The following is a 10,691-nucleotide window of genomic DNA, read 5'->3' as shown; positions in this document are numbered from 1 at the left end:
CCTCTCCCTCTCCTTCCCTCCTTGCTTCAGTCTTACTTGCTCTTTAAACTAGGGACTAGGCAGAAGTTTTTTGTTTGTTTTTGTTGTTTGTTTTTTGAGACAGGGTTTCTCTGTGTTAGCCTTGACAGTCCTGAAACTCATTCTGTAGTCTGGAGATCTTCCTGCCTCTGGCCCCTGAATGCTGAGATTAAAGGCATGTGCCACCCCTGCCTGGTTACCTTGCAGCTTTTGCAAGAAAAGAATTTAAGTATATTAAGAGAATAGATCGTACTCAAGACAAAACCAGTGGCAGAACCAAGTAGCAAATTTGTATTTGCTCCCATACAGTGCATGAGACCGATTTGTCTGTCCATTGTTTAATTAATTGTATTGTCTGCTTTCATTGGCTGGGTCTTTCTCTCCCTGCGCCCAATTTCAGTTTAGAATTCTACTGGTCAAAGCACAACCAGATGGAAGGCAGGCTTACAACACAAATGTCACAAAAGCTTTCTGAGGACTATGTGGCTCTCAAGTCCACTAAGCATCTGGAGTTGCCCAACAAAATGATTAAAAAGCCAGAACAGAGGCTGGTGGTGTAGTTCAGTGATAGAGCATTTGCCCAATAAGTGTAAATCCATGAGCTCCATCCTCAACATGGCAGAGGGTGGAGGAGGCTAGAATTCTGAAGTTCCATCTCAGATTCCAGTTTCCCCCTGCAGCTATTCCCTTGCAGAATAATTCTCTGTCCCTTGGTTTCATCACCCCAATATATTACCATCAATAGCGCACGCCCCTCAGTTTTGGAGAGCCCCAGAGGTAATGATGAAACACCATTACCTCATCCAGTCATAGCATCTTCTGGGGATACCTAGAGACCTTGGGAGGAAGTAGAAATATGTACACATATCTCGTTCGCTTTTAAAGAACAGATTAATCTATATATAAGTTCCCAGAGAACTTCCTTCCAGTTGACTGAATTGGTGGATCTAATACAGAACTTTTTGGTTGTTGTTTAAACTTTGCTTATTAGTAAGTCAAAGTCCATTAAACAGATCAGAAGGTGAAGTTTATGTAGGTTAAAGTTTTGTGGGTTTTTTTTGTTTGTTTGTTTGCTTGCTTTCTGTTTTGTTTTGTTTTATTTTGAGTCAGAGTTTCTCTGTATAGTCCTGGCCGTCCTGGAACTTGCTCTGTAGACCTTGAACTCACAAAGACCTGCCTGCTTCTGCCTCTTCAAGTTCTGGGATTAAAGACGTGCCTAGCATAGTATTCTCAATGGAAATGTTTGAAGAAATGTTGGCCAGGAGAAAATGGCAGTAAGATTCCAAATTATTAATAGTCACTGTTTTCTGAAGGACATAGGCATGGGCTGGGAAAGAACAAAAATGTGTATTTAAAAACTCAACAGAGGAGGCTGGCAAGTTGGCTCAGTGGTCAAGAGCACTGGCTGCTCTTGTACAAGACCCAGGCTTGGTGTACAGTAGGCACAGTGGCTTACAACTGTCTGTAACTCCAGCTGAGGATCTCCAACACCATCTTCTAGTTTCATGTGCACTGGTTACTCACATGGTGCCCAGGCAGGCAAACACTGATTGTGTAGAAGAAAAATAAGTAAATATTAACAAAACAAAACAAAAGAAGAAAAAACACTCAAGGTAGTTTTACCCAGATGGCAGTACATATACGGGCATTTTATTTTCTCCACTTAGGCATTTATTCCTTTCTGATAACTACTGCATGGTGATTACTTGAATGTCCAGACCTATAAGGCACACCAACACTATTGTCACCCTTAAAATGGAAAGAACACTAGTTTCCCCCCTTCCTCTTCTTTCTCTTCTGCTCAGCTTTCTAATTGACCTAAAAACCTCTGGCCTGAAGCCTGTCATATGGTGTTGTGTGTTTTATTCCATCAGCATTTTTGAATGTGTGTGCATGTTAAGCCAATTCAAACAGCCCCTTGTCTGTTCAGAGCATGCATAGACAAGCCTTTTGGAGGAGCGTGGGTTAGCACAGTGAAGGGGCTTAAGTTTTGGTTTCATGTGCATGACTGTCAGTCAGCCCCAGGAAACCCAGGACGAGGGGAAGAAAAACAGCCCTCTATGCCTGTGTGCACACTAGAAATACAAAGAGAAACTGAGCAAAGTGCAGGCTATCACAAGGAAAGCCACACATGAGACTTCTTGGCCTAACAAGACCAAGGGACTGATATTTCTTTTCAAGACACCAGGGGTCTTGATACAGCTGCCTTCCTGTATGTGAAGATTCTGTGTCTGAGGAGTTGAATGATTGAAGACTGACTGAACATGTTAAAAAGGATAGTTCTGCACTGGGCATGTACAGACTTCTTGTCATTATTCCCTAAATAATGTAACAGAACACTTATCCTATTAGGTGTTGTAAGGAAACTGTATATAGGCTAAATATAAACACTATTTACTTTTGTGTGTATATATATTCCTATGGGTGTGGGTGGATGTGTATGGAGAGCACAGGTCAACTTTGGCTGTCATCCCTCTTAATTTTTGAGACAGGATCTCTCACCAGGACCCAAGTCTTGCTGTTTATGCCAGACTAGCTGGCCACTGAGCCCCAGGGATCCTCCTGTTTTTCTCTCCCCAAAGCGGGGACTACAGTTGTGGAACACCACACCTGGATTTTTATGTAGGTCCTGGGCATCAGACAGAGGTTCTTACGTGGGCTTATGTGTATGTAACAAGCACTTTACTGACTCAGCCATCTCTCCAGGCCCGCTGTTGCTGTTTGAATTCATGTAAGGGATTGGAGTGCTGGTACATTTGGGTATCTGTGGAGGGTCCTGGAATAAATCCCCTGCAGATACCAAAGGACAGCTGCATCAGCATATCCCATAGGTGCCTGGCATAGACTCCATGCAGTTACCAGAGATTACAGGAATAATTTACCTCTAGTGAGATGCTCAGTTTAATCCCATGGGTTGTTTTTCTTGGGTTTTCTGCGACCACATATTTCTAGGGTGGTAGGTAGCATTGTTCCTTCCCACTTCTTCATATCTACTAAAGAAGGACAATCACTTTCTGCCCCCAAAGTTGTCCCCGTACCATCAGTCCTGCTAGATCAGGTTCACGTTAGTCCTTGCTCTGGACTTTTGCTGATCCCTGTATTGCTTTCCTAACTCTTAATTCTTTCTGGAATCGTAAACGACTTTCAGAAACGAGACTCCAAACATGTCACTGTTAGAGGCTTGCCACTTCTTCATGGCCCTCGGGGTAAGATTTCAACCTTAGCATCATGCAGTCCTTGGCCAGTGTAATCACTCATCCAAGCTGCACTTCCCTTGCTACAACATGCTTCCTGCTTCTTCTCAACTTATGCCTCTTTTTGTTGTTGCTGCTGCTGTTTAGTTGTTTTATTTATTTCCTTCACATTCCGCTCACTGCTTTTCCTCATAGTCATCCCCTCTCACAATCCTTCCCCATCCCTCTCCCCTTCTCCTCCCTGGGTATCTCCTCACCCTGGCTCTTCAAGTCTCTTTGGGGCCAGATGCATCCTCTCCCACTGAGGCCAGACAAGGCAGACCAGCTAGAAGAACATATCCCACATACAGGCAACAGCTTTTAGGATAACCATCACTCCAATTGTTCAGGACCCACATGAAGACCAAGCTTCAAATCTACTACATATGTGCAGGGAGGCCTAGATTCAGCCCATGTATGCTCTTTGGTTGGTGGTTCAGTCTCTGAGAGGCCTAAGAGTCCAGGTTAGTTGACTCTGTTGGTCTTCTTGTAGAGTTCCTATCCTCTACAGGGCCCTCAGTCTTTTCCCCAACTCTTCCATCAGAGTCCCCAAGCTCCATCCACTCTTTGGCTGTGGGTTCTACATTCACCAGAGTCAGCTGCTGGGTGGAGCCTCTCAGAGGGCAGGCATACTAGACTCCTGTCTGCAAGCATAACAGAGTATCATTAATAGCATTATGGATTAGTGGTTGCCCATGGGATGGGTCTCAAGTTGGGAACATATGAAAAAATGTTAGTCCTTATATGTAGTGATAAATAATTTCATTAGAAAAAAAATTACACCTCATTCTCCAGAATTCATAGGCAATGAAAAAAATAGGCTAATACACCAGAGTGTAACCACCAGTATTCAATAAATAACTTATTCTATGCAGCTTCATTGACAAACAAAATACATTTTAAAAATGAAGTCACATTGCCTACCAATTATCATGAAAATAGCCAGGACTGGTGAGAAATTCTCCACCATATTTTAAAAGCCTTTTGAGCAGAGTTCCCAAAAACATTTCGAATCTTTGTAGGCTAGTTTCTAGGAATTAGCCGATAAATTTCCCCCAACAGCAGAAAAATGTTTTATGAACAATTGTATTCATTTCAGCATTATTTAAAATTATGGACAATTGGCAAAAGGTTGGACAATAGGATAATATTTTGAAAAATTACATTTCATCAAGTTAAGCTAAAAAGCTAGGCATGAAACTGGATACTGTGAAAGATCACAGTGAATTGTCAAGTGTGCATAGAAATAAACCAAGGTGTTCATTATCACTGGGTCTGGGTGGTAACACTGTGTGAATGTGTGAGTGTGTGTATGTATATATGTGTGTGTGTAATATATATACACATACATAAACATATATACACATACATATACATATATATTTCCTAGTTCGCTTTCCAAGTCCATAATAAACTGTGACTTTTGTGATGAAGAATTTGACCAACATTACATACTAAGAAAATGACATAGAGTAACAAGATAAATTCTTGTTCCTCGGTATAGAATGAAATGAACACAGTTTTCCTTCTAACTAAATAGGAAAGGTCTGAGTGGAATTCTGACGGAGTAAAACAGTTTAAAAATGTCTGTTCAAGAGAACTGATGACTGAGTTTTCCAGAGTCACATGTCAGCACATTTGTTTGAGTCTCCTGTCTAAGCTGTCCCTGAGCATGCACGGGGGCTCGATGTCAGCACTTTGCTCCATACACAAACTAAAGTCTAAGGCTGCTAGAATCCCTCGCATGCAATGGCATGGTAGCTACCTGTAATCTGCTTACATTTTCCTGTATATGCTGAACCATCTCTAGGGTGCCTCTATATCTCATGAAATGTAAATGATAAATAAGAAACTTTGATTCTGTGTCATTTGGTGGCTAAAAACAGGAAAAACGTCTTTAACTCATGAATACAAACACAATTTTGCTTTAAGGTATTCTCTACTATCTATATTCACCACCAAGACTCAAGGAGCATGGCTGAGGGGGACAGAAAGAATGTAAGAGTTGGAGGATAGGGAGGAGAACTGTGCAGTGCTGCCTTCCAGACCTAAAATGGCTGTAAAACTCACAAACTTACTGCAGGTGTGTGACTTGCACAAGGTCAAACCGGCTAAAACCTCAAAATAGACAAGGTAGGTAATCTCCAGGTTCCACCCCCTACTGATGTCCCACTGGTAGTGCACAGTTCCCAGGGAGAGAATACTTCTTTTTTTGAGGATGTGGCACTGGTAGGTTTATCATGTTTTTCTGGAACACACACACACACACACACACACAAACCCACACACACAAACACACTCACAAGCACACACACAAACAGGGCTAGCACTAAAAGAACTTAGTTTGCTATCAGAACAAAATAAACAAGTCATGAAGTTAAGAGGGGGTGTGTTGGAAGCGATATAGGTAGTTAGAGAGGAGTGATGGGGAATAGATATGATTGTTTAATTATACATGTGAAATTATAAAAAATAAACATTTTTTAAAAATCTTCATCCCCAGTTGGTTAATTCTGCCAGTGTTGAACTTGTGCAAGGAGCTGAGTGTAGATATTCCCTAAATCCTTACTATGTGCCTTGTTCTGTTCACAGAAGGGGCCATGGAAGTTTAATATAGCAATATGAAAATCTGCTGTTGGTGCTAGGAATGTGGCTCAGTGGGTCAGAGTACTTGGCTCTGCATATATAAAGACCTAATTCAAACCCCCAGCACCTGTGTAAAAATCCAGGCCAGACCTCATATGTCTATAACCATATATTACACATTATTGCATGTGTTCTTAGATACCATCCAGAATTTGATGTTAAGCCCCTGTTGGTGAAGACACCAAATGCTCAGAGCATAGAAGACAGAGAAATCAATCTGGTCCTTCCCTGAAAGCTTCATTCCTACTGGGTATCTGTCATAGGGCAAAGCAGTGTGATGCACACTATCAGAGAAGAAAAGTAACCACCAGTCTTACTGAGTTATGAATCCTCCATGCCACAAATAATGACTGGCCTGGCAAGATCCACTGGTGCAATGAATGTCATGCATGGCATGAATGTCATGAAAATAACCAACCACTGTTTAATTGGCTTTGAGGACTGCTTGGTAAGTTGAAAACAATACATGGGACTGTTATAGGGAGCAAGGACCTGTGCCCATGGATAGGCCATAAGCTCCAGAGAGATTCTATTATTATTATTATTATTATTATTATTATTACTCTGTTAAATGGACCTAGTACTGAACTTACTCCTAATGACTTATTGTTATACTTACAGATTAGTGCACCTCTCATCCATGATCAGAAAAGCTTCTCTTTGCAGTAGACAGCAATCAACAGAAAGACCCACAACTGGTCAAGGTACAGAGAATAAAAAGACTAGAATACTCATCCCTAAATGTGACATCTGTATCATCTCAAGGTTCAGGGATCCTGGCAGAAGACAGGGTGGAAAGATTCTAAGAATCAGAGGTAGTGGATGACTATGAGGAAACAGTGTTCTCTGGACACAGGGGGGCTGTAGCACATATGAATTTACATCAGTTGTACCAACATACAAAAGACGTGAATAACCTCAAGCCAGACTAAGTTCCAGCATAGAGAGGTGGGAGTGGATGCAAAACCCTACCTCTGAGGAGTTATTGACAATTGTGAGATGTTGAAGAGAGTGAGCTAGTTTTTGTTGGTAGTGTGACTCCTCAATCATGCTCCAGTGCAAGGCCATACATCCAAGAATATATGGGCAGCACAAATTGTACCTGGTGGGCTTTTAGGGGGGAAAAGAGGATACAAAGTTGAGGGAGTAAGGAAAAGGGATGGATTTGGTCAGAGTTGGAGGGGAGCTTGAGTGTGATCAAAATATATTGTGAGAAATTCTCAGCTTATGAAAAATGCAAACTAAAAAACACTACTTCTCTTAGAAGCAGCACCAGGCTTCCCCCAGATTCCTTGAGTCACTCCTGACCACAAGGAAGTAAGAATGGGAGAGTGGGGGCTGGAGAGATGGCTCAGCAGTTAAGAACACTGACTGCTTTTCCGGAAGTTCAGAGTTCAATTCCCAGCAACCACATGGAGGCTCACAACCATCTGTAGTGGGATCTGATGCCGTCTTCTGGTGTTCATGAAGACAGTGTACTCATATACATTAAATAAATAAATAAATAAATAAATAAATAAATAAATAAATAAATCTTAAAAAAAAAAGAATGGGAGAGTGGATATATTTTTTCAAGAAAAGATGAATGCAGGCCCAGGCTGAATCACTGAAACAAAAGAAGATGTTGTTTGTGCTAAACATTCCACCCATATGGCCTCAAAGAAGATGGCCTTCTTTGTATATAAACTGACAACACAGGACTCTGGCACATCTTCACTTTGTGTTTGTCTTTTAACTCCTTCAAGCAGCTTCCTGTCTGTTCAACACAGTTCATGAGTTGTATGTCTTCCTAATCAATAACTGTAGTGAATATTTTCCATATTGATACCAACACTGTCACTCGATGACATTTACCCAATATTTCCTTATGTCAAGTCCTCTGTAGAATATTTCCTCATTGACTCCTTGTGACACCCATCCTATAATGACAGTGTGGCTGTATGGTTGTCTTCAGTTAAGGAGAAACCTGAGACCTAGTGAAGGTAATCAAGCCTTCAGAAGGACATATCATTTGTGTGTGGAATAGGCAGAGTGAAAATCTGGAAGTGATTCTGGAAATGGTATCCAAATACAGGCCATCTTTTTTTGGGTTGTATTGTATTCCTTAGCAGACATACTATGGTAGACTTAACCAACAAATTGTATACTTCAGTTGGTTCCAGTTTTCACTAATTACAAACTGTGTTGCAATGAGCATTTCTTTTTTTTTTATTGGATACTTTATTTACATTTCATATGTTATCCCCTTACCCCATCCCCCACCCACCCGGGAACCCCCCATCCCCTTACCCCTCCTCCTTCTTCTCCGTGGATGTAACCCCCTCCTACCCTCCCCACTCCCACTTCCCCACCCTCAAAATTCCCACCCCCTGGGGCGTCCAGCCTTCATGAGGTCAAGGATCTCATCTTCCACCTGTGCCCGGCAGGGCCCTCCACTCTTACATATTCAGCTGAAGCCCTGGATCCCTCCATAAGTGCTCCCAGCATTTCTATGGCCGAATTTTAACTCACTATTCACGGTCTTTTATTTAAGAAGCATTCAGAAGCCTGCCTTGCCTAGGTTGACATGTATAACAGCAGATGTTACCAACCATTCTTCCAAAGATAGTCCACACCCATCTCGTTGTAGAAACATGACCTTTACCCTTCTCCCTGGGTATCCTCACTGGGTGTATCCATTTTTAATTATTGCTGATATAATGGAAAAATAATGCTGTGACATTGTTGTTTTAAGTTGTGACTTAAATCATTTCATTACATGCTTGCTGTGTTCTTCAGGTATCCAGGTGTATGCTGTGTTTCCTGATCTTTTTTTGTTGTTCTCTGAAGTTTGACTTTTGGCAATTGATTCTGGGGGTCTTTCACAAAATTAATACATTTTGGAACAAGTACAACAGTGCCCAAAGTATATGTATTCTGTGTTTTCAATCACATCTTGCAGTGGACCATTTCTTAATCTTGCTACTGAGCAGAAAATGTCAGACAGATGGATGAACAATACCCACTTCCACACCAGGTCACCGGGAAACAGTCACCTTATTTAGAAGAAGCGCCTACGTTTTTTTCATGCTCATCAGCTTCATAGAAGGGATCAGGGGTGGCAATAAAAAGTGAAAGGGATCAGAAGACCCCTCTGCAGCAATGACATGCCATCTTTTCTTGATAACTGTGGACAATTCAGTTGGGCCAGGACACCCTTGGATGGGAATTTAGAACTTTTCTAAACGTGCTTGTGGTCGTTTTCCTTCTTCTGATGTGGTCTTCAATCGATAATTCCACAGTACTAATGTAACTTTAGTGGAATTAAACTTGAGACATCCAATTATACACTTGGCTACCTGCTGTTTAGTGTCCCAGGTCTCCTACTGTGGCCAGTACTGGGGAAGTGGAGAGTGTAGACAGGTTGCATTCAACCAGTCCAGCAACTGTGGATTTCTGGGAACGCAGGTCCCCTAGTTTACCTATAAACTGCCATTCAGAACAGAAGAACTAGAGAAGCCCAAGGCTTGGACCTCAGGATTCCCTCCAAAGGTTGGTACCTTGAGCATCCTCCAGAGGCCCCATGGGTCTGTACTGACCATCACACTTTTAGAGGGTTCTTTCTCCTGCTACTCCACAGAAATTATTCCCTCAGGTTGCTGAAAGTGTGGGTTCCTAACTCATCTCCCACAACCTCTCTGGCTTCAGCTTTGCCTGTGGATTCCATCCTTTACACTTCAAAGATTCCCAGATCTAGCGAGGCTGCAGCACAGCAGACTGTGGCTCATCCTCTTTCCCTCCCCAAGGAAAGCCAGTTTTGTTGAGAAAGCTCCAATATACTTCAGTTTATGAGAAGAGGGTTTTATTAGATTTCTCAGTATACCATTGTGGACTTTGACTCCTTGAGATGCAGATCCAGCAGTGTCTTTGTGGGTCAAGACAGGATAAAAAAGTGGGGATGGGGAAGTTAATGTCCCTTCCTCAATGGGCTCACTGTCCTATGTACAGCTCAGAGATGGCTGAAACTTCCACATCTGGGCACTTGAGATACCTGGATCAGCAGTGAGCAAATGACCCCCACCAACTCACTTATCACAGTGTGGTTGCTGCCAGCCTGAGGTAAGATAGCTGCCCCTGTGACCCTTTGGGTGCAGGCTTGATTATGACCTCTCCTTACATTCTTCCCAATGCTGCCAAGAGGCAGGGGAAATGGTGGAAATGACAACATCATTTCAGGCTGGTATAGACAAGATAACATCATCTAGTGATCCAGGGAGTGATGGGGCAGGAAGTGGGTGCTTCAGAACCCTCTTAAAATTTGGGCTGCAGAGGGGCTGTAGAGATTGCTCAGTGGTTAAGAGCACTTTGTATTCTTGCAGAGGACCCAGGTTCAATCCTAGCACCCACATGGTAGCTTACAACTATATGTAACTCCAGTTCCAGTCCAGGGGATCTTTTACCATCTGCTGACCTCTGTGGGCATCAGGTATGCACATGGTGCATATACATGTATGCAGGAAAAGTAAAATTTTTTTTTAAGGATTTGGGCTGTAGATCGACAAATGCAGCAAGGCTATAAGGTCCTGGTGCACATTCCCTTACCTCCTGGGACTTCACATCTAAAGCACAAATTAAAAATAATGGGAGATGTTAGAAGAAAGAGGGGGAGTGGAAATTATATAAATTAAGTACTCATGTAAAATTTTAAAAATTTCTTTTAAAAGAATTGCAAGGTGTCAGAAGCTGAGGCAAGAGGATCTTGAGTTGGAAGGAGGCTACCCTAGGCATCATAGAGTAAACAAACAAACAAACAAA

This window comes from Grammomys surdaster, unplaced genomic scaffold (assembly GCF_004785775.1).
Source record: "Grammomys surdaster isolate TR1022 unplaced genomic scaffold, NIH_TR_1.0 129, whole genome shotgun sequence".
NCBI classification, from domain to species: Eukaryota; Metazoa; Chordata; class Mammalia; order Rodentia; family Muridae; genus Grammomys; species Grammomys surdaster.
The sequence above is the reverse complement of the archived record's forward strand: the minus strand, read 5'-3'. Positions refer to the sequence as shown.